The 23,921-nt window shown below is 51.3% G+C and overlaps 1 protein-coding gene across 7 annotated transcripts in view; it reads right to left on the bottom strand.

Annotated features, from left to right (window-relative positions):
• Nucleotides 1-23,921, bottom strand: part of zfh2 (Zn finger homeodomain 2) — a 359,438-nt gene that overhangs the window by 78,330 nt on the left and 257,187 nt on the right. For all 7 annotated transcript variants that reach the window (XM_084589992.1, XM_084589986.1, XM_084589989.1 and 4 more), the window contains one exon: nt 9,502-9,534. The gene's annotated coding sequence lies outside the window, so the exon portion shown is untranslated. The remainder of the gene's footprint in view (nt 1-9,501; nt 9,535-23,921) is intronic.

Genomic DNA, 23,921 nt, shown 5'->3' on the forward strand with positions numbered 1-23,921 from the left:
CACGCGCTCGAACCATATTCAGTTCCCCTCGCCTTAACTCGGAAAGCATTCGACATCGTAGCGCTTTCCGTTCAGAAAACGGAGTCGTTGGTCTATATTAATTGAAAAAGAAAGAGCAGCATTCAGCGGCGTTCAGAGGCGTAAATGACGTTTGGGGAGAAGGGCCAGAGGACGGAACCGTCGCGTCGCTGGAGGGACGCGGGCGCGAAAGAGCAGAGACGCACGTCGGCAGTAATTTAAAGCGCCGGAGGCCGCATTCGCAGAAAACAGGGCCCACCCAGACGCGGCGCAAGCCAGCCCGTCCATCGGGACCCGCGCGAGGATAGAGGGCTCGGCTGAAAGGGACGCACACACAGTCGTGCTTTCTCCAGCCCGTCTCGATCTCTTTTCGGAAGCCGTAAAAACAATAAAGCCAGCCGAAACCAAGAGAAGGGAAACGGTAAAAAACGCCGCCAGCCGTAAAATACTGGCAGGTCGAGCGCGAGTTAACCTTCCTCCAGAAATTTATGGTTCGGTTCATGCGCAGTGGGGGAAGCGGCCAGAGCGGCGTCTGCCAAAGCCGGGACCAGCGGCTCCGCCCGGGACGTTGGGCAGAGATGCGATGAAGCCATTTGGGCTGAAGGAAGGGACGTTTCTGGTGATACACACGCAGGAGCGGCTGGGCTGCTGCGCGTCTGCACATGGAGAGGAGCGGTGCCGCTCAGCTGGCGTGCCACATGGCCACGGGGTCCTTCTGCCCCCCTTACGCCGCGCAAGGTCGGAAAAAGAACGAGCCAGTGAGAGAGCTCTAACGTTAGTGCAGTCTTACAGGACAGGACAAAATCAGCATACTGTGAACCTCATCTGCGCTCTCAGCACAGCAATGACACTTTGTACAGACAGTTTTCAACTTCTCGAGCCGGCGCCAAAGACGACGCACGTCTGCACTATCGCAATTGTTTTCGCGGCAAAAGCGTCAATATTTGTCATGAAAACAGAGTGGCACACAAGCGGAGAAAAACAACACTGCCCACAGGGGCGCCGAAAGAAACGCTCGCGGAATATTTTGCGCCCTCCTCCTCGTCCACAAGTTTGTGAGATCGAATTCTGGCCGCAGCGGCCGCGTTTCGATGGAGGCGAAGCGATGATGATGATGATGATGATGATGATGATGATAATAATAATAATAATAATAATAATAATAATAATAATAATAATAATAATAATAATAATAATAACAACAATAATAATAATAATAATTAAGAACAAGAAAAAAATCTACCGTGTGCTGCGCGACGTCAGCGCGCGTTAAACAACAACGCGGGTCTTCCGTAAGCCATTCGCAGTTTGAGCCGATAAACCACCACAAACCAACCATCTCCCACCTGTCGCGCATCGCTCAGCCTCCTGCAGCCTAAAATGATTTGATAGAAACCCTACCTTGTAAAAAAGAAGGAAGGCAGGATGGAAAAGAAAGAAAGAAAGAAAGAAAGAAAGAAAGAAAGAAAGAAAGAAAGAAAGAAAGAAAGAAAGAAAGAAAGAAAGAAAGGCGTGAGCGAGGCGGCGAGTTTAAAATGTCGTGTTTATGCCAACTGATGCCTTCGCCGATGTTCGAAGGCTGGCTGCGATCGAATGACCTGCTGGAACTGTTCCCGTGAGAATGTGGGAACGAGGGGCAGTCGAAGTGTGCACGACGTGCAGCACACCAGAGCAGACACCGCCGGGCATATTGGGAATCACGTTGCTGCAGAGCGATGACTCACTACCAAACGCTGCTGGCCACGTCTATAGCGAAACAAAGCTCCAGTCGCGCATACCGGATGACGCTGATTAACCGTCCATAAACTCAAAGCTCAACGTGTTTAGCGTCCTCGCCGGATGTTTGCAAACGCCGCACGTGTGAAAAAAAAAAAAAAAAAAAAAGCGCGCGAAAAATGGCCACAAGCAAGCAACTGCTCTCTCGTCAAGCGACAAGCATCGAACCCTACCGCTGCTCAGTTGCGTGCTCGTCATTTTGCTAAAGTACTGCGCTTCGCGCGCGCGTGCATGCGTGCGTGTGTTGACACTGTATGCGCGACGGAGGGCTATCGCCGTTTTCTGCCAAGTTCTTTTTCTCCGAGGCCTATGTGCAGGAAGGCCTTTGTTGCATTTCGCAGTCATCAGAATGCAGAGTCAAATTATCAGCGAACTCCCGCTCAGCAGCTCGACACCACAGCCACTCGATCGCTCTTGAGAACACTGTCGCTTTTTTTTTTTTTTTTTTTTTTTTTTTTAACTGGGAACAAGTCAACGGTGCAGCGGTGAGGCTTGAAATTGGACAGCGCAGTAATAGCCTTGTATACATGAGCCCGACGCAAGCGAGTCGAGTAGGGGGGTGCCGGTTGTCAGGCTGAGCCAGCCCGATCCGTCCGGGTTTACATGAACTTGTTTCTGTCGGGCAGAGATCGCTCCTACACCGCGTGCGTCGAGCAAGTGAACCAGGCGCAGGCGGAAGAGGAGGAATGCTCAGAGTCTCAGACGAACAGCTCACGGTCCCGTCTCCGACCAGCAAGGAGGCAAGAGAGGAGGCGCCGGCCGTCGCCCAGAACCAACCCACCCCCTGCATTCGGGCTGGCGGGACTCGACCCGACGGTCATCTAGCTCTATCCCCTAGCGTATACATGAGCCCGACAGCCGGTTTTCAGCCTCAGGCTCACCCGACCCGACTTTGTCGGTCTCATGTAAACAGAGTTGTCCGAGTGCCGGGATTGCGCAGCAGGCTCGTGGTGGTGGTGGTTAAAACATTTATAAATAACAATTAAATGATTACAGAGGTGTTTGGGTTAGAGACGTATCGGTCTCCCCCTCACAATACTAGGTGGAGCCCCTATTCCGGGGCCCCATTGGCCAGCAACGCCGCCCGCGTCCGTTGAACCAAGGCCTTTTGAGCCTTGAGTTCTTGACAGCCGAGCAGGGCCGCCTCCCAGTCCTCTCTAGTTGGATTGGGGTTGGGGGGAATGGATGGGTTTGACTGGCACGCCCAGACCATGTGAAAGGTGTCGGCCACCTTCCCACAGTACTGGCACGCACCATCAAAGGACGGGTTGAAATGTTTAAGCACCGCCGGGCACAGTACTGTATTGGTAAAAATTTTGATGAGGAGGCGCTCGTCAGCGCGATCCAGTCCCTTACAAGGGGCCGGGTAGCGCCTGTGCTCCTCCTTGTAGTAATGTTATCGCACTGCGACGGCCGTCCAGAGCATTAGGAAGAATAGGAAAGGTGACATGTCAAGTATTAGGATTATTACCCAAGTAAGAGTGATTTATAGGTTAATTACATAACCAAGTGCTTTGACACGCTTGCCTAATGCTGCGGGCCATAGGGGCATCCATTATCAATTATTAGACGTGGAAATGTTTTTAACGCTAAAAAAATTTCGGCTCCCTGGTCGCGTTGCACGAAACAAGAGTTCGGTGTTGGGTACACCAAGGCCCGGAACCTAATTACGTGTCAATAAGGTTTAATTAGAAAACTAATTAGCCAAGAGGTAAGTACATGTCACCCTTCACGTGGTGTACGGACCGCGATGGAACCATCATTTTGTCTCAAAAGGCCCGTTGCTGAAAAATCAGTCCTCTCGCGAACACCCGGTGCGTGCCCGTGCGTAAAGAGGCACCCTGCAAGTCCGCAATGCATCAGGGCGTCATGCCGGGTGCTGCGAGAGCCGCCGATCTCGCCGGCATTCGTGGGGAATTTCTGGCGCCGCCACGGGGCTACGAGCAGGGTGACACACTGGAGGGGGGAGCGAGAGCGCGCACGCAAGGGGCTCCCGCTGCGTGACCGGCCTCGCCAGTTTCGAGCTTTTCTGGCGATCTGCTCGGCCCCCGGTTTCTTTTGTACAAACACGCCAGCGTGACGAGAAGCTCTCGCGGCGGCAGGAAGGGAGAGGGATTCCAGTCATCTACCATCTCATCTACGTCTGTCCGTCACTAAGTAGACGTTATTAGCGTACGAAGAAAGGACGAAATAGCAGGAAAGTCGGCAGCGAAGAGGGGCGCCTCCAAACGACGCCGCGGGACGACTGGAAAATGAGCGAGGGCTTTGTAATTATAAACGCTCTCAGTCATTTTCTGTCGGCCTCCTCGCAGGAGAGGGGCGCCGGCCGGACAGAAAGCGTGCAAAGTCCGCCGCACTCACGAAGGCGAGTACTGTAATTATATCTACGAAAACGCAAGCCGTATTATAACCAATTTGAGGCGCCAAATAGCAGAGGTACCAGCGCAAAGAACAACGAAGGCAGCCGCGGCGGTGGTAGGAGAAGAAAGAAAGGTTTCACGACTCGCCGGCCCCCTCCTCGCCCTCGTGGCGACGGACGGACGGATGGACGAGAGCACGCACCGCTCCCGATGCGCCAAATAATAACGCCGGGAGAGAGCCCGCCAAAAGCCAACAACAAAGCTGAGGAAAAGGAGCAAATAAATTAAGCGCCGTTCCTGATGATGATGAGACGAGGGAGGCCTCCATCCCGGATACACTACAGGATCGTTTTGACGGGACTCGTCACTGTCATTAAAGCGCGCCAGAGGAGGAGGCGCGGGAAAGTGCGCGGCCATCGCAGAAACAAGTAATTAAACCGGCAGAGCCTTGGGACGGCGTAACACGTCGGCGCGCGACCCTGAGGAGCGGATCCGGCCCAAGCGGCCGCTGGATTTCTTCCGCCGAATGCGCGGTCTCCGTTTCCGACGAAAGCGACATCGGAACTACCGACGACGGCCATTTGTTTCCACAGCTACTCGAGGACGCCGGTTGTGGGCACGCCCAAGATGCTCGCCAAAACGCAGCAGCTAAGCATTTTTTTGCTCAGACGCTACCGGAAACGCTCACTGCGCTGTCGTGCCGGTACTTGTGTGCGGAGAGGGTGAAAGAAAAGCGTGCGTCAGCCAGCCGTCGAAGCCGCCCGCTGAGAAAGCAAACAGGACCCGAGTGCATTCGCAGATCTGCGGCGCCACCAATCGGCGGGTCCGGTGGTGCGGAAACCAGCTGGTGCCTCCCGCCGAGAGGGCGCGCGCTGGCCAGCCTCATTTGGGCGTAATTAGAGAGGCTCGCCCTGCTCACGACCGGACGAGCAGCGGCCAAAGTACAGGTGGCCCCGATTTTTCCCGGGAAACAATAAGCGAGGCAGGAAGACAGTACTCTGGAGCCGCCGCGCACGAAAGCCTGACGACGAGTGGCCACGCCACGCGTCCCGCTGCGCTTGCGTTCACACTTCCGCGCCATTCTCGATGGTCCGCAAAGCCGATCTCGAATGAGTGGAACCAGGTCTCAAAGCTCCCCACAGCGTTACGAAAGGCCTTGTACGAGATGTGTGCCTGTCATCGTCAAAAGCGTCGATACAGAAATAGATACAGCAAAGACAACGGCTATCTAAGCGCGGATTCCGAAATCAGCACGTGCCTCAACATGGAATGTGTCCAGGCTACGCCGCACTAGGGGCACTGAATGGACCTCACGCCTCTGAAAGCACTACCCTCAATTACTGACATGGCAGTACAGTCAGCAGCGTACTGCACAGTGGCGGCTTGCATTTGGATAGAACATGGCGAATGCTTCTGCCCCCCCCCCCCCCCCCCTCCCCCCGTCTCGTGATGCCAGATCATTTCTAGACGGGGAGGAAGGCCATCCTGCTCGCGCGCGCCTCAGAACAAAACGACCGCGGTGCCAGCCAGACTGCCTGGTCCCTGGCTCTTGTCTTTGCCGCCGTTCCCAACATCGCGTCCCTGCGCATCCTGTCCTGCACGGCGTCATGGCCAGCTCAAGTTGCCACCGCGAGGCGTCAAAACAACGCGCCGCCGGGCTGAGGACGAAGGGGCGTCAAGCAACGACACGCCGGTCGCGAAGCGGTCTCTGGTCATGCAAACGAGCCGCACAGAGCGAAACCGCACACCGGCGGTGGCGGGGAGATCGGCCGATTGCTGGTACGTTCCCACACAACATTCAGGTGACGCTCCGTCAACGGGCTTCCCTCCTCCGCTCGGCAGACGCGATTCCCTTTCCACCGCGCCGACTAGACTTCCTCCGCGGGCAATGCGCTTAGTCAAACAAGCTCGTTTATCACTCGCTCGGCGCAATCCGCCGGTCCTGCCAGCCACGAGCAAGAACAGCAACTTCTTGATACACAACGCTTAGGCAGAACGACCAGTCAACCTTGCGCAACGGCTGTGTGTACTGCAGCTAGTAAAAAAGAACCCCTATGAAGAACGCCGACAGCGTCAGTACCGAGTTCTGGCTCAGCGTCGAGGGTGCACTACCCCGCACGGAATTCACTATGCTTAAAACTCACTGCGGCCTGATCACGCTTGCGTACCAGAAACGTTCTGCGATTTTTTTGTTAACTGCAGCCAAACGAGAGCTCTGAATAAGAGTTCTGGTCTGCCCCTGACAACTGCCGCATATCGGTACGTATATCGCAGGCTTCGGATCCCTATTATCACCGCACAGCAAGGTGCCGTGGCCTTCTCTGAACGTGTGTCTAAGTTGGCAACGAATTCCTCACTCACGCGCATTATTAAACATCTTCCCGCACTTGTTACTTGGAGAAAAAAAAAAAAAAAACGTATTAGTAAACGAAAGCGCGCAGTCACAGAATAAGAATCAGCTCCCCTCGATGATGTGTGTGCGGTGCCTAGCCGTTTCAGTCAGCTGACTAATGAACGTTTCACATATTCCGTGGCTGAGTCGCTCTTCTTTCCCCTCTCTCTCCTTTCGTCCGCCTGACAATGGATATATGGGTCTGCGAACCGAGCGCCTTCAGTGGGCGCTGATTGGCGCAGATGGCATGCATGCAGACAAGCGTCCACTCGGCCGGGGCTGGACTGTTAATAAAAATACCTCGCACCACACAGCCTTCGTCAGCGCGGAGGGGGAAAAGGGTGTCAAAGACGACAAACGGCTCTGTCATAGCGCCGCAATTTGTGTGACCTCCGTGGTGCGTTTCTGTCTGTCGCTTGCTTCTTTTGCGGCTTGGCGGGACACGCAGCTGCGCCTCACACGCCGATGACCAACTGGTCGCCGCAGGACACGTTTCGGAGAACGCAGCTGCGGCTGACCACAGCCACCCCGCGCAAGACGACAAGCCCGCCATGAACGGCTGGCGCGAGGGGCACAATGCCACGGTCGACACGCGACGAGCAGGAAGAGCCAAGTCATTGGAAAATTCGACCAAGCTCAGATTTGGGCCGAGGCTTAGGTGGTGCTGCTAATACACGGTTTCGTCAAAACATTCTGCCCCGGGAGCTGAAAGCCGGTTAGCTCGACGAGATGAATCCCTTTTACCAAATCTTTAATTTCGTTCACCTGACACCCCCAGTAGTTTCGAAAAAAGAAAAAAATATACATAAGAGCGAGGAAGCAGGGTTCTGTCTGCATCGAGTACTCAACCCCTAACCTATCATTCAGCGATGCTTCCTTCACTGAGACTAGTGCGTACGTAGAGATGAAAGTCTCCAATAAGGGGCTTATTTGAAAAGCCACAAAGCGCCGCCAAACTGTACGAAGGGGACAAGTTAGCTCAGATGGTTGCTAATGGGATAAGAGCACCAAAGTTTGAGTTATGAAATTGCCTTTTCTGACCTGGATAGGCCACTTTCTCTAGTTCCTGACAAACAGGAAGATAAAACAGGCGTCCAGGGAGAAATTTCCCGGATCCCATACGCACGTCACCACCTTAAGAACCTATGAAGCTATATATACACACATTACCTGGTTTTCTACGACGCACCTAGGAACTACTTTATTAAAAAAAAAAGTATTTTCACCGTTTCTCGCATAAAGCAATGATATTCTGCGTAAACTGGATGTTTCTACAAGAGCTCAGGCAACGAACGTGCGACAGACAACCCATCGACACTCGCAGCTTGTTACCGCTGTTTTTTTTTTTTTTTTTTTTTTTGATGTCGCCATAGTGGTAGAAATTTTCATCCCCAAAGCATAACATTAACCCATACATGCCCTAATTCAAGGTAATAAAACAAAAATATTTCCTCATATACAACCCCTATTTCACTTCAGGAGTCGGAATCGGGTACTAATCGATGGAAATAATTTGAACACACGACTTTTGAGTTTCCCCATAATGCCCTGTCTGCCCTCAGTGCTAAAGCTTGAAACATTTGGCAGTGTAAGATGAAGTGGTCTTGTCTGCTTTTCTTATGGAGCCCCAGTGTAATCAAAGGGGTCAAATCTTCTGACTGCTTCTAGAGAAGACTGGCGGCTCTTGAAATCACTCAACGCAATGCGAAGTTTAAGCTACCTATATAATACACTTTTAAAATCACTGTGCAATAAAGCGTGGTCAATTTTTTAGGGCGCTAGGCACATATAAAATTAAGCTTGCAGCGAATCTGATGAAGATGCGAACGCGACGACAGCGACATAATGGTTTCCGCCGGAGTGTTTCGCAGGACAGTATCGTTGATGGGCACACTGTTGTACTATTTATACACCAGACTGCTATTGAAAGGCTGAACGCCATGTAAGTTGGATATCTAACTGGACTACAATGCGTCGAGTGGAAAGGCTTTCCATGCCTTACCTCTAAAAAGTAACTGAAAAAACCACCAACTATATGAGACTGAATGTGAGTTTGAACGAGACACCATAATTTGATAGTAAAGCTCACTGCGGTACAGTAATGACATTTATGTACGAAATAACCAGCGATAGGAAAATATTAGTCAAAGCAACCGGCCTTCATCTCATCACTCTTGAATTAATGTGCAGACGCACACTCTCGCCTTCCGATTGCTGTCAGTTGAATTTGAGGAACCGCTGTTCGCCACAAAAGGTACAGAACTGACTGCACGTACACTTGCAATTTACATATCGCCACGTTATGAGGGTAAATATATAACAGTCTTTGAGAAATGGCATAAAGCTTTACAAAAAGTACGCCTGCAGTCTTCGTATGATGGTAGACATAGGGAAGAAAGCCTGCGCCCATGCGGTGCGGTGTCCCTATCGAAAGGCATTCCACATCTGCAACAACATATGCTTTGACGCGAGAGCCTAAATCTGTCCTTCACATGCGAACAAGTCATGGACGTGTTCTGGACGGCAGTGCAACTGGAGTGATCACTCAAACTCTAGCTCAGAAACCGGCAAACAAAAGCAGAGTGAGCCACTTGGGAGCGAATAAGCGCTGTGTTTTCGTACTTAGTCGCTTTGAACGCTCCTAAGTACGAAAATGAGCACTGAACATTCAGTGTGCAATACCACCGCGCTAACATGAAATGCGAACAAAGCACCTTTTTCGTTCATCTAAAAAAGAACCCACGAAAGCACACCCAACGAAAAGGGCTCGTAAGCCATGTGCACAGTAAAATAAGAAAAAGACGAAGAAGCATCCAAATGGCAAACAAAATATTTTTTTTTTTTCGTTCGCGCTTCATTTTATCGCGTTAGCAGAACAGACGCTCAGTTCCCGCGGGACAACGGGGACATAGTGAGCGCCCGTCACGGAGAAGAATCAAAGTGCGGGACACTCACCTAGCATGTTGAGAAGGCTTCAAGAAACTGCACCTGCAGAGAAACCAAACAAACAGCGTTCAGTTCACTTGACATGCAAGACCAAAGAAGGATGACCGACAACAGCATGCTCGTACTGTCAACCGTGGATAATATGCTCACGGTTTCGAAATTTCGCGCTTTTCAAGTTTGAATACTCGCGTCATAGCTGTTGCGAAGTAATGGCAGCCTACTCGTTGAATTCCCTGGCTGGGAGGTATAACCGCCTTGAACAGCACTGCATGCGCGCAACTCATCATGTCTTGTTCCGGACCGACAGCTTTCATCGTCCCTGCCCATGCACACAGGTCATCGCTCCATTAAGATCAGCACTCGGAGGAGCCCCTGCTGCAAACCGATTCTTTTAAGCAATTCAGGTATACTTTTATGCTGCTCCCCCCTTCCCAAACATTTTACGAGACAAGCACTGATGCTCGGATAACTGACGCTCTTTGAAACATGAAGCATAGCTGAAAGGACGATCACCGCCGATGCGACACCTTCCCTGCGACAAAAGCAATGCACCTTTCTTCTCGTTCAGGGTTGATGAACTATTGTTTTTTGTTCTATTTTTTTTTATATATATAAATATATCAAGGAAAAATGGCAGCTTTAACTCGATTCGGCTACCTGGTAGCAAAAGTTGCACAAAATGTGTAAAACGCTATTTCCTGACGGGTAGTTGAAATAAGCTGCGTGTTCAAGTGTGCGTTTGCACAATGAAGCAGCATCTTTCCTGACTGAACAGCCACTGAAATTCGAAACTCGCAGGCCGTTGATGACAGGCCGTAAAGATCGATCAGCCCACACCGCTGTCTACAACTGCCACTGGAGGCAGAAAATCGCACTTTGCCTCTGGCAGCGGCTAGGCGAGTCGCAAAGAAGCCACGCTCTGGCTGGGGAATTGGGAATGTCGCGCAAAAAAGCTGCGCCCTCGGTCTGTGCTGGATTCAAAATTTTGCCGCCAAATAATATATACCGAAACTGTCTGGCGATAATGAACGACAGTTGCTGAAAACAAACAACAAAAAAAAAAACCCAAGAACGCCGCCACACGTGAAGCACGCACAAAAAAAAAAAAAAAAAAAAAGCACGCGGATACACACAATTCGCTACTGAGAGAGCAAGCCCCGAGCTCTCTGAAGTTTCCGACGAGCCAGCAGCGTTGTGGAGACCGGCGACTGTGGCATGTTTATAGACTCGTGGTGAGGCCTACGACGCCTGGCGCCGCCCAATCAGGCGCCATCGCAGCTAAATAACGCCAGAAAAGAAGAAGAAATAGACAGAGGGCTCCACCTACGATTCCCATTTCTCCATCTCGAGGAGAACGGAAACGGCGGCACCGTGGCGTATGCACCTCGTAGCCGTCTGCTGATAACCTGCGAGGTTCTCTTCCCGTTTTATCGCAGCGCTGATGGAGTATCACACCTGATTCGCGTCGCAAACTCGTGCGCGCATGTTTTTGAAGTACACGCGAACATGGCTGCCCTACGGTAGGCCGAATACTTGCCAATAATAACGCGAAAAGCGACGTCCCGCGATGCGCCACTGTATCCTGAGGTGCAGCATGATAGCAACCGCAGGTATTTGTTAGGTTTTATGTTTCTCTCGGCGATTCTAACGCCCATGACACTAAACAGTCAAAAAAGCCACAGGTATACAATTCTCTTTATTTTATTTTTACCTACCCTGTCCTTTCTCCCTTTCGCTCACCTCTGATTTCCTGTACAGCTTCCTCACTATCCCTTTGCTTCCGCCACACCAGTTCAGGTGCATTAGATATCATATCAGACAGCGGATACCGGGGCTGCAAACATCTTTTCCTCCATTTTGGGTATATAATAAAATAGCCCCATACCACCACTACTACCACCACCACCAACACCACTACTACTAGTACTACTACTACTACTACTACTACTACTACTACTACTACTACTACTACTACTACTACTACTACTACTACTAAAATGAGATAAAGTAAACGGCTGAGGCTTTTAGTCCTACCCGACCTGTGAGAACCAGACCTTTGCAGGTCATTAGTTGTTCGAAACTTTAAGCCCTCTAAGGAGCACAGCAGGGTTAGCAGGGCCTCTTCCGAACGCACACCCCTGAGAGAGCCGGGCGCCGGGCCAGAGGACGCTTGTACCCATTTTACCGGTGGGTGTCCGGCGGTGGGTTTCGAACTGGCCACCTCCCGCAGTCGAGACGGGCGCCCAAACCACTCGGCAATGTTTAGCAGTAAAAAATTGCGGTTTCGACAGTAGTCATTTGCTTTAAAAGGACAAAGCTCTTGCACCTCGCGAAAAGGCGCGAAGCAAGCGATTCCATTAGTATGAAAGTTCTTGCAAGACTTTGCTGTATGCCAACAAGAGTGCGAATAACGGGTCACTAGACACTCGATTTTGCACACTGACTGCCACCTCTCGAAGGAGCATAAACAAGACACCGCCGACTTCGCAAGAAATGTTGGGTAGCTGTAGGCGCTGGAAATTGCATAAAAGCCGAGCACCACCACAAAATGCGTGAAGCGAAAAGTGCCCTTCGTCGAACTACGTAGCGCCTTTAAACAGGCTTATATGAGGGCAGGGGTAAGTGAACAGTACTGCTTCGAAACAGAATCGAATACATATGGTGCAGTTAAAAGCAGAATAAAATAGGAATTGAATATATGCGCGGTTGAACAGTACTGGAGCGAACATTCGCACGAAACGATTATGCACGCGAAACAATGGAGCCACAACGGTGGCGCGGAAGCGATAGGGATAAGCCCGAAGCTGCCCAATGCGCACCGTCAACCTACACTAGCGTACAAAAGCAACACGAAGTCAGGACACTACATGGATGCCATGTGATGGGCCATGATGACCGAGAACAAACTAGTGCCAGGTCTCAGCCAGCCAGACGGACGAAAGTTTGAGCCCTGACCTTCGCTATCCCGCGAGAAGGAAGATACATCCTGACTCGTACCTCAGTTTTGAAGCCATATGAGGGAACATTATGAACGCCGCGACATGATCGTAGTAGCATGTTGTTGTAGTTAGCCCTGTTTACGGAACAGCCGTCGAAAAACAAAACCATGGGGTGACCACCTCAAACTCTCAGCTACTCAAGAGCTATTCAAATTTGAGCCAGAGAGCGAATTCTAACAGTTTGGAATCATCTTGAACATGAGCCATTTCATACGTTGAGGAAGCTGGATAGAATGGTATTCTACTTGCTATTCGGAATTTTCGGTTATTCGCACACCCCAATGTGACGGGTTGCACGCTGATATGGTATGTTCGTGGGTTTTGGAGTCCCATACTGCACATGGGCTATGACAGAAGCCGCGGTAGCGGCCACCGGATTAATTTCAATAATCTCGGGTTCTTTAAAGTGCGCTGACATCGCACAGTATAAGAACAATCCTGCATTTTGAATTTCGCTAACAATCCAAATTAGGCTGTCGCAACCAGGATCAAACCCGCTTTGACTCCATTGGGCTAAGCTTAAGGAGATCCTCCACAGTGGGTAGGTCTACATACAATTTACTGAAATTCACGCCAAAATAATCATCTGAACAGCGGTCAGTACTTCAGCGCACGTACCGTCTTTGCCAAAAGTAACCAGGCTGCGCGTTCTACTTCTCAGTCGAGTAGCAGAGAATTCATACCACTTCTGAAGCTGTACATCAGTGCAAACTAAAGTTGAGCTCCCGACCTCACTTCTCAAAAAGTTGTGATTGTCTGAGAATTCATGTTGTCTTTAGAATACAAACGAGAAGCAAAACACGCAGCCTGGTTACTTTTGGCAAAGACGGTACAAAGCACAATTAAGTGAACTGCACGCAGCAGCTTGAATGAAAGCGTTCTTAGGCCAACAAATATTCCCCGACGTCGTCTGATTTCAGACGGAATGAATCACTAAGCCAGAGAAAAACAGCGGCTAATCGGATGATTTCTATGCCGACGATTGTATGGCGCCCCTTACTAGTGTGAAAGTCCCGAAAGTGATTGGTTTGGCTTTTGTGGGGATTAACGACCCAACGCGACTCAGGCTATGAGAGACGCCGTAGTGGAGGACTTCCGGAAAATTCGACCACCTGGAGTTCTTTAACGTGCACTGACATCGCACAGCACACGGGCGCCTTGCTTTTCGCCTCCATCGAAATGAGGCCGCCGAGGCCGGGATTCGATCCCGCATCATTGGGCACAGTAGTCCAGCGCCGTAACCCCTGCGCCACCCCGGCGGGGCTGTCCCGAAAGTGAGTTGCTCTCAACAGTTTCTATGTCTCATAAAGAAGTCATTTTACTTGGAACGCTATCACAATCAAAGAACAAAAAGCTTAAAAGCGCAATACACAACCACTAGAGGGCTTTTGCAAGGGAAGGAGTGGCGAAAGAGAGTGAAATGCGTCCCGACTGGCCAAAAGCACAATTATGTAATTCTTTTAAAGCTCTGCGAAAATCTTAATGAAGAATAAACACTCCGCTGCACACACCGTGTTTTCTGATGAAAGCTGCGCCGGCATTCTGTGAATGTCAAGGGCTAGTCTCTGCCGGGATTTCGGGCTGCGCCGATAGGGGAGGGAACTTACTTTTTAACCAGCTAGCGCGTAGCGCACCTAAACGTAAACGAACCGTTCTCTGCTGTTCGGACTGCACTGCATCTAGCCGAAATGAACAATAAAGGTGTGCTCATGGAGGAGTGATCGGTCAACCTGTCCGCCACGCCTAGACAAATTTTCGTGGGCAAACGAATAAGCGAAGCTGGGACTATATCTCACTCCCTCTGATTCGTAGGTGTCAGTACGGACACACAAGATAGACTACCAGGCTACGCTAAAATAAAATATTCCAGGCTGCCGCAAGGAACCATACAGACCCGCTCCGAAGTAATTCGAGAGGTCAATGGATAGGGATAACCGCGTCGGATGCCTCCTTTCGAAAGCCAGTGGCCAACCCATCAGCTTGCACCACTACGGCGGGCAAGACAGCGCGCTTCAGACAAGACAGCCGCTCGCCTCCCACCTCAAGCGTCAAGGGAGCTGCGGGGTTCACGATGCGCTCCTCCCGCCAGTAGTGCCCACAGAAGAACGCTGGCTACCGGCAGCCTTGTCATCAGGAAAACCGCCACCATTTTTCACAACGCTTTCCAGGCGGGGGGCGAGAGTGGTCCCCCTCGCCGCAGATGCGGACGGGATGGCGAGAAGAAGACAGGAAACCCCCCCTCAATCGGAGAACCCTACCCGCGGCACCTTCTCCAAATGGCAGCAGTCCCCCAGAGAAGCGCGCCGCGCGCCACGTGAATCGGCGGTGGCGAGACCGCCACCAAGGTCACCCCCGCGCCCGCATGGTGATCGGGGAAGGCATAGAAAGGCGGCCGTAATTATTGCTCGGGGAGCTAATTACAAAGCTTTAATCCCTGGAAGAAAAGGAGAAGGGGGGCCCCAGACAGAGTGGGGGCTCCGTCGCGGGCCGTCCAGTGACAGCCGTCCGGATGGCGGTCCCACTAGGCGACGCGCTCCCCTCCCGCGTTTTCGCGGAGGCGCTCCCCCGCGCAGTGTTTGTCTCAAAAACGCTTGAGGCGGCACAAAGAGACGATCCCCAGAACACGGCTGGCCGAGCAGAATTCACGCTGTCATGGCCTTGAGGTGGCTAAAGGACGCATGGCAGCGATAAAAAGGGAGATGCGCAGGGGAAGACAAAGGAGGGACAGCCCCCGGAGAGCTGAAAAGAAACAAAGAGGCCCGGTCCCCGGAAGAGATTCGCCATTGTTCCTGGTCTGTTTTACAGACGGAAGCGTTCAAGAGTGCACTCAAGCACCAGAGACCACAGTGCGACCCTTTTCTTCGCCCCCACGCGTCTCTTTTTTTTCTCTCTCTCTCTCTCTCTCTAAGCTCTCACGTTCTGCGTACGCCATTAGGCTGTGCAGATGGGAAGCCAGGGCTACGTGAAGAGACAAATCCGCGAGGCGAAGACAATTTTGGAGACACCCCCGACTTCCAGTAATTGTTCTTCGAAGCCCGCGCGGACTAATGGCCGTGAAGTCCCTGGAAAATGTTCGCTCACCACAGCGCGTCTGAAAAGCCCGGTGTTCGACGTGAAGCCAGATGGCCTTTGTTACTTCGGAAGAGGACACACACGTTGCCCCTCCTGCCACAGCCCACACATTCCTGACACAGGAGAAAGTAGCCACAGGATATGACTACAAGCAACGCTCTTTCTCTCCTTTTTGCAGGGTCGAAAAAACAACAACAAAAGCTTCTCAACAAGCTTTAAGGCGTGACGGTGACAGGCTGTCACAAATAACACGTGGACGGTAAAAAGGCTGAGTTTAGGCACCCCAAGCACTTAGACATTAACTACTTTTCCCTCTTAACTGCTTCCTGAACTATCCGGCAACTTTCGTTAACGAACCTTACACGTGCAAGAAACGACCTGCCACTAAGCAGCAACAGAGCTCAAACATGCATTTAACACGTCGAAGGGAATGTGACTAGGGTACGAGAAAACAGATTTGTTGTTACTGCACATTCGAGCGCTATAACTTCCTCTACCACGAACAGCCCCCATACGAGGCTGGCAGATTTCAAGTCAAGCTGTATTTCACAAAATGCTGGTCATCATACTTTCTCCAGATCGGCTGTGCTATAACCTTTCATGACTGGGCCCCCATCGGAAAGAAAAAGGGACACGAGGCAGCGCGGCTCTTCGTATAATTTGCTGCAGATGCTTATTCGACAAGGTTCTATGCGACAGTGAGAAGGGTGGTTGCATGCACAAAGACGGCGCAGCTGTGAATTCGCGCGACGTATGAGCTCGAATCCTTCCAGCGGCGAATGAAAGCAAAAAGCGTCTTTGTTTTTTCACCCGCGAAGTTCGCGGGTTTGGTTGGCTTGACCTCATGCCATGTGATGCAAACTACACCATAGGCTGCCACAGCCGACCATGGTTTGCCTCACGTCGAACAATGAGACCAGGTGGTGGCAGAGAGTAGTTATCTTGCTCCCGCCGTATCAGTCTCTCACCAACGCTCCACCCCTGTCCCGAAGACGGCCCCGGGAGGCGGCCCGCGTTCGCAGAATCCTCTCAAGCGTAGCACCGACGACAAGCGAACATGCGCCTTGGCGCGACCGAAGTCGGCGAGGACGCACGGAAAGCAGCGCCTCCCATTGTTGCCGGCCCGCGGCAAGCAAGCAAGCGCCGCAGCCGGTCGCTGCGCACCACCGCCAGATATCATCGCGGCGGCGCTTCGATCACAGGACCCGATAAGCGTGTGGCGCAGCCGGCACCCACACGCCGCCGGGATCGACGAAGATAAAAAGAAGGGAAAATAAACAGCGGCTCCTAAACAGAGAAAGAAAAATAAAGCATAGATAACGGGAGGCAAGCGAACAGTGCCTAAAGCACGACTCAGCGGAGGTGTGCGCGTACTGGCCGTACGAACAACTTGCCGTGGCGTCACCTGCGAATGCTGCACACATCAGACGTGATCACCACCCTCGCCCTTCCCGCAGCACAGGCGTCCCTCTCACGCAAGCCACACTCCACCTCCCGGTTCCCTCCTCCTCCTAGCGTGTCGCTCCATCGCCTCCCGGTGTCACTGCAGCGCTGGTGCACGGCGCCGCGCATAAAAGAAAGAAACGCACAAGCGATAAGCGCGAAAATGAGCCCCAATTACGACCTGAACGCACTCTTTACGCGCTGTCGGCGCGACAAAATGGTAATCAGCGCTAGGCACCTTCTCCGTGTGGAAGCTGGACGCCGCGCAACAGATACGGCGCCGCATACGACAGCCCGCATCCCACGTGTCCGGAACCGACGCTGTCACGGCAAATAAGTGATACGAACACGGCGTTCCTGCCCGCGCACTAGGGCGATCGCGCATAGTTTCGTTTTGCCCCAATCCCTCCAAGAACGGCGCATGCGCAGAGGCCGAAGCTTTGCAGGAACTTTGCTCGTCGCTAAGAAAATGGTGTGCGGAAAGACCAGGGAAAAAAAAAATAGGGGAAAACTGCGCCTGCAGCAAAATCCAGTGGCACGAAAGTGCGGACAATTATTCATTAAAGGGATTCCACGAGTTCACGACATACCAGGGCAAGACTGTTCACAGGAGACTCGCGAGACAAGAAAATAGAGTGTATAAATTATGCAACGTGCGCGAAAGGCTGGGTGCGCAAATAAAAAGAGAACATAGAAGAAAAAAAAGGGGGGGGAGGGGACAAAACAAATCATGGTAGGACGTCATACCAGCAGCTGAAGACGAAGTGAAGTTCAGTAACAAATGAATGGAGCCTGAACTACGGAAACGACATCTAGGAAGACGCAATAAAAGTAAAATGGACGCTAAAGCATGCCCGAAGAAGCATAACTGGTTAGTTGGTTTCTGGGGCGGATGGATGGAATTAACTTTATTAGTTTAACGTTCCAAAGCTACTCAGGCTATGAGAGACGCCGTAGTGGAGGATTCCGGAAATTTCGACCACCTGGGGTTCTTTAACGTACTGACATCGCACAGCACACGAGCGCCTTGCTTTTCGCCTCCATCGAAAAGCGGCAGTCGAGCGCCGTAACCACTGCGCCACCCTGGCGGGGTGAAGAAGCCTAACTGTGCTAATAAACAATCCCAGGGGGGTGAACGCTACATCAAGTGATGACAGTGTCGCGGTAAAGTTCAGGAAAACGCTTTCCGATACCAACGCATTCAGTGCATGGCACGGGTTTCATGCAACATTGCGAAACAACCTTGGGTACTTGTAAATTGGTTATATTTGGTTAGGTCAGGCACAAGCAACAGCGGCTATCACGCGACATGCAAGAGGCTAAATAATACGTCTCTTGCTCGGTTAGACAATCGACGGAGTTTTAAAAAAGGCACTCCATTTATAACGCCTGTGCCTTTTAAAAAAACTTAAGATTTCGAAACGAGTCAGAAGACATGTGTGCCCTCTGCAAGAAGTAACCACGGTCAAGTAAGGTGTGTTTTCTTTACAAAACTATGACGGACCTCTGTTTACTGCGCTTGTTTGTGCTAGGAGTGCATAATTGAAAAATACTGTTGTGAGCGACCAAAGAAGGTGAAAACTCGATGTCACTATAAAAAAAAAAAAGGAAAAAAAAAATCTCTTTAGGTGTTTAGGCATTTGCAAAAGTGTTGACCCAGTGACAGTTTCGCCCTTAAAGACATTTTTCATGCCTGATCGCCGGTCTACGTCTCAGCGTCTTTCGTTTTTGTCTTTCTATGAAGCGGGAAGTCGATGTCATGCGCCTAACCTTTTCAAACAACGTTACCTCGTTGCACTCGGGCTAGGGGGGTCACCGCAGTGGTGGGACGACTCTGAAGCATGCGGTTCTCTGACCTGCGTCTAGATAAGCTAACCAGAAGAAAGTCACAGCTGCCCAGAAACCAGAAATGAGAATATTTAAAGCAGGAAGCAGCGGGTGCTGCTAATGCTTCTTGGTAGAACCCACGCCTATGACCTACACGCGCCGACGACCGACCCTCGCGCAAGTGAAGCACACATAACCTAGCATAACCTTCATAGAGTGCTCAGGTCCTATCCCATATCCTGCTGTTCTGAGTGCATGTACACCCGGACAGGTGTATGTAAATCGAACAGATAGAAACAAGACATCCGTCCCACTTCTCAGCATTAGCCTACGCGTGAACACAGTGAAACACGGACAGCGCATTTTGGATTGATAGCACAGCAGCCTTTAGCGCAAATCACCACATTAGTTTGGTTTGGTTTAAGGGGTTTAACGTCCCACAACGACTCAGGTTATGAGAGACGCCGTAGTTAAGGGCTTTGGAAATTTCCACCACCTGGGGTTCTTTATAACGTGCACTAACATCGCACAGCACACGGGAGCCTTGCTTTCCGCCTCCAGCGAAAAGCGGCCACCGCCGCCGGGATTCGATCCCGCATCCTTGGGCACAACTTTCGAGCGCCCTAACCACTGGGCCAGAGCGGCGGGGCAAAACACCATGTTGATATGTATACCAACAGACATTGAAACCCTCACACGACGCCCACAAACCGCGAACCACGAAGAAGAGAGGACGTGCTCAAACTGTAGCAAGGTAACGCGGCACTTTGTTCGCTGCCCAAGTTAAATGCGGCCGCAGATCAGTCGAGAGGCTGTTCCAGTCCGATGACTCGAAGTGATGACCGGTAGCGAAGTTCCCTTATTTGCAAAACTAGACAACGGCTGCAATCTGCGCATGTATGCGTCGCCATACGACCGCGTGTCCATTTCGGTCATAGTAAGTCGTGTTTACATGAATGCGGAAACGGAGGAAATATGTTAGGCGTCGCCAAACGGAGCTCAATTAGGGCGAGTAAGTCTACTTCCGCAGTGCATGTAAGAGCGATCGAATCGCGTAAGAAATTAAGGGAAGGGAATTAGCTGCACGTCTGGGGCATTCGACGAGCACCGAGACAGCGGAACCGACGCTGGAGCACAGTGCCCGCAAAGGGCTGCGAGTTTGTTTAAAATTCATCTTCTTCGAGACTGTGCGAGTGCCAATCTTATGTTCTCGCCTTGCATAAGAGTCTACTGGTTGACGGCCGAATTCGCCGCTACACAGGTTCCCCCCAGACAACCTTTGCGTGGCAACGTAACCATACCTGGCGGAGTTTCTTCTAGGCTAGCAAAAGCAGTAGAATATTCAAATAAAACGATCTGTTCAAGAACATGCGCGATAGAGGTGCGCTTCTTGAATACATCGTTAAAATGCAAGCACCCCCCCCCCCCCCCTTTCCCCCGAAAAAAGAAAAAATAAGTTTCGCCGGAAACTCTGCGTTGTATTCAATATCCGGCACCATGTGCCACCACCATCGCGTCAGAGATAACGCAATACATGTAAACGGCGGTGCATCCCGTTAGCATCACCGATACACGTGATGCGCTACAGTCGCATTCAAGCAAACGCGACTACAGTGCATTAGGCAGTGAGCTTTTGCGAAAAACGGTACATGCAAATAAGTGCAGCTAAAATTTAAGCAGAAAAAAAGAAAAAGAATTCACTCGATTACAACAGCCCGGCGAAAACAGTTATGGCGAGAGAGCATGAAGCATTACGCGAAATCTACTGCCACCCACTGTTTACATCGGAGCTGCGCCAGCCGCGTAGAACGCCAAGTAGGTTCTAAACGATTGTTCTTTGAAGCTTTCGCGTCACGATTTTAGCAATCTACTCGAGCTCAAGAAAATGTCAGTAAAATTTGGAAACGCTGGCAGGAAGCGCTTACATAAGCAACGGCAAAAACAGCACGAAAATTGGGAGGGGAAAAAAAAGAGAAGCCAAAACAACCTCTTTATTTTTCAGTAGAAAGTTGAAAAAAATCGCCAAGCATTCATGGACCTGCAACTGCCCTTACAAGTGCACGACATGTCTGTGGCAGAAGTCCAGTGAGATCCAAGCGTCGTTATACATTTCGCAACCACCGAACTGTGCTAGCTTGCGGCCCGTTATGGAGCAATTTATACAGTTTGCTTTCGTTTCAGATCAATACTACTCTAATTTCTGCCATGCAAGAAAATTATGTTTCACAATGTTACTGGCTATTACAACGAGAAAAAAAAAGAAAAAGAAAACACGGCTATGAGGCAGGAAAACCGCAGAGTAGTACCATCGCCTATCGAGCATCAACTCGCACAGAAGTAGGAGTGCACTGCCAATGTAGCGTCATTAGTACAGCATAATTCCTTGCCAAGAATATGAGGAAGCTACAAGAGGAAACTCTATGCCGCAAATGTCGCTCCCGGTGCAGCAGTAGGCGCCGTTGCTCAAAAACAAGAGCCGGACTACAAACGATGGGAGTATATCTACCTAGATCGCAAAACTACACATGCAGTAAGCAGCCTCATGCGCGTTGTAACAATGCCCAATACCGAGTGGCAACATTCAATCGCAAAGCTTGAAGTCACACCATGCCTTGGAACGACAACTCTGCTGACAAATGTTGCCTAAAGACAACACATGCGGCAGTGATAGCGACGAGCAGCTTATTGAGGGGCTTGACGAGCAGCACGCAGCCGCCTCTCGCGTTATGTAGCTGCCCGTCTCCGTGATGAACATACACCGCACCTGAAGGAAGTCGCCTCAGGTATCTAACACCAATTTACTGCATGCAGTACAGAAAAAAAAAAGCAAAAAAAAAAAAGGACGGCTAAGCAATAAAATTGCGAATTATGTGCACTCATCGGTGTGGCGAAGGGACTAAACCCATCGCATCGCTGGTGTGCAGCACTCAAGGTCGGGTCCATCAGGTACACGAGCTCCTAAATAAACGAAGAAAAAGAAACGGCAAGACGAAGTATGGCGAAGCCGGCCCTCCGGGAGAGCTGGGTGTGGTGCCTGGAAATGACTGCAGACGGAGCGAGGAAGAGACGGGCTAGTCACGGGGCAGGAAGGCGACTGACCGCGTGCGCCTAGCGGGAGTCCGCAATCCAATGGAAAAGCGGAAGGGAGTGCTAACAGAGCGCAGGGGGAGTGCGGCAGCAAGGGGAGGGGGGAGCGGCCATCTGTCACTCGGAGTTGCTGCCTCGCCGCGGCAACCCAAGCCCGCACATGCAAGCCGGAGCTCCCTGCGCGGGGAACGGTGCAGGCAAGTCGGGGCGCCCTCACGCCAACGCGCCGCAGCAGCTAGGGCGTCGAAATGCGTCACCAGGAGCGTAGTTTCGCGCGCGTACACGCACCACGGGAGCACCACGCCGAACGCGCACAACGAGTGTGAATGAACGCCATTCACAAGCGGCGTTCTCCATACAAGCCGTGCTCCAGATGACGAGGGCGCCTGGCGCAGCTCGCTAACAGTGCTGGGCTGCCGAAGTATCAAAATGATACCAGCAGTCGGCGTGGTCTCGAAACCACTGTCGTTGCCATTTTCGGGAACGATGTTGAAGGAAGTGTAAAGCAGGGGTCACACGTGAGAAAACTTGACTAGCGCGCTGCACCGACTACCGCCCCGGTGGGACACAAAATGTAGCAAGCACCAGTGAGCCGATTCTTGCAAGCTCCCTCCTACAGCCAGTATCCCCGCGCAGAACTGTCTTGAGCGCTGCCTGGTTTGGTGTATGCAGTACGCACTCGCCGCTCGTACCAGAAAAGACAGAACAGCTGTGTTATCTAAAGTACTGCTCGCTATACTCGCTGAACAACACCATGCCCGCACAAGTGCGGTCTTTCGACAACGGCCCCTTGCGATGGCGAGCCGGGAGACTGCGCTGCTCCCTGCTAATCGTCCATAGGCCAAAATCGACAGCGGATGGCCCTTCTGAACGGGCCAACGCTGTAATAAAGGTTCGTCTTTCGTCGCCACTATACTAGGAAGTCCGCATAATAATTCGAGACGCTTAAGACCGCCTACCGGTATGACGGCAAAAGCTTGCTCGTGTAGCGAAGCACGATTTGAGAACGCGCACTGTATAGGTCACGTGGTGTAGTGAGGGGTTTAGGACTTATAACTGGAGACACGTAAGTCGATTCCCTGTTGCTTAACTAAGCTAGCAAATGCATGCCAATTAGGCAGTGAAACGTTATTGAACCATCCGAAAAGCTGCACGAAGAACGGTTACGTCACAATTTTGATGTCAAAGAGAAATTAAGAGGGAATTGCGCGCCCTGTCTAAAAAATACCCCCCCCCCCCCCCCCCCCCCAGCAGCTCGACAACGTCTGGCGTCACAGTTGCTATTCTGTGCCGTGAGCGATGGAATCGAACCCACGATCTCATGCACAGCATCAAACCATGACCTTCTTTGTGACTTGAGCCCTAGACTTGACCCGGGGTTGAATCCCCAGACTTCCATCCCGGACTAAAGTCCTCCACCATAATTTGCTACTCGAAACATCTGCCTTCCTCCTTTAGAACCATTAACAGCAACTCTTACGCATACTGACGTCACACAAGTTCCGTGAGGGATTCTGAGGACACGTCTCGTGAGCGATATAACGATAAGCTCAATTTGCGCGATGCCTTCGGCAGTGGAGCGAGCAGACGCCAGGCGAGTCGTACTGGGCAGCAGCAGCTAAGTGTCGATGTGCAAGTTCTTAGACAAGTTCTAAGAAAAACAAACCTTGTTTGTATCGCTGTTACTACTTCTACCAGAACCTCTACCATCTCACCAACGAACTTCAGAATTCATTCGTTATCGACAGTCTTCTATCAAAAGGATGTATCGAGGAAACAATGCCAACGCATTTTGCCAACACCGACGGCTGGATAGGCGTGATTGGCCAGGTCGACAGCATCTTTACGGCACGGGAAGAGCACTCTTACGTTACCATGACGTTGGTGCTCTGAGCACCAGTATTGGCTGCCGCCGGAGCTGACTCCGTAGCGGTGATGATATGAAATGATTAGGAATAATTCTTGAAGTGACCTTCCCCCTCAGGTCCATGTGGGCAATTA

This window comes from Amblyomma maculatum, chromosome 1, assembly GCF_055883805.1.
Source record: "Amblyomma maculatum isolate TAMU_Amacu chromosome 1, ASM5588380v1, whole genome shotgun sequence".
Classification (NCBI taxonomy): domain Eukaryota; kingdom Metazoa; phylum Arthropoda; class Arachnida; order Ixodida; family Ixodidae; genus Amblyomma; species Amblyomma maculatum.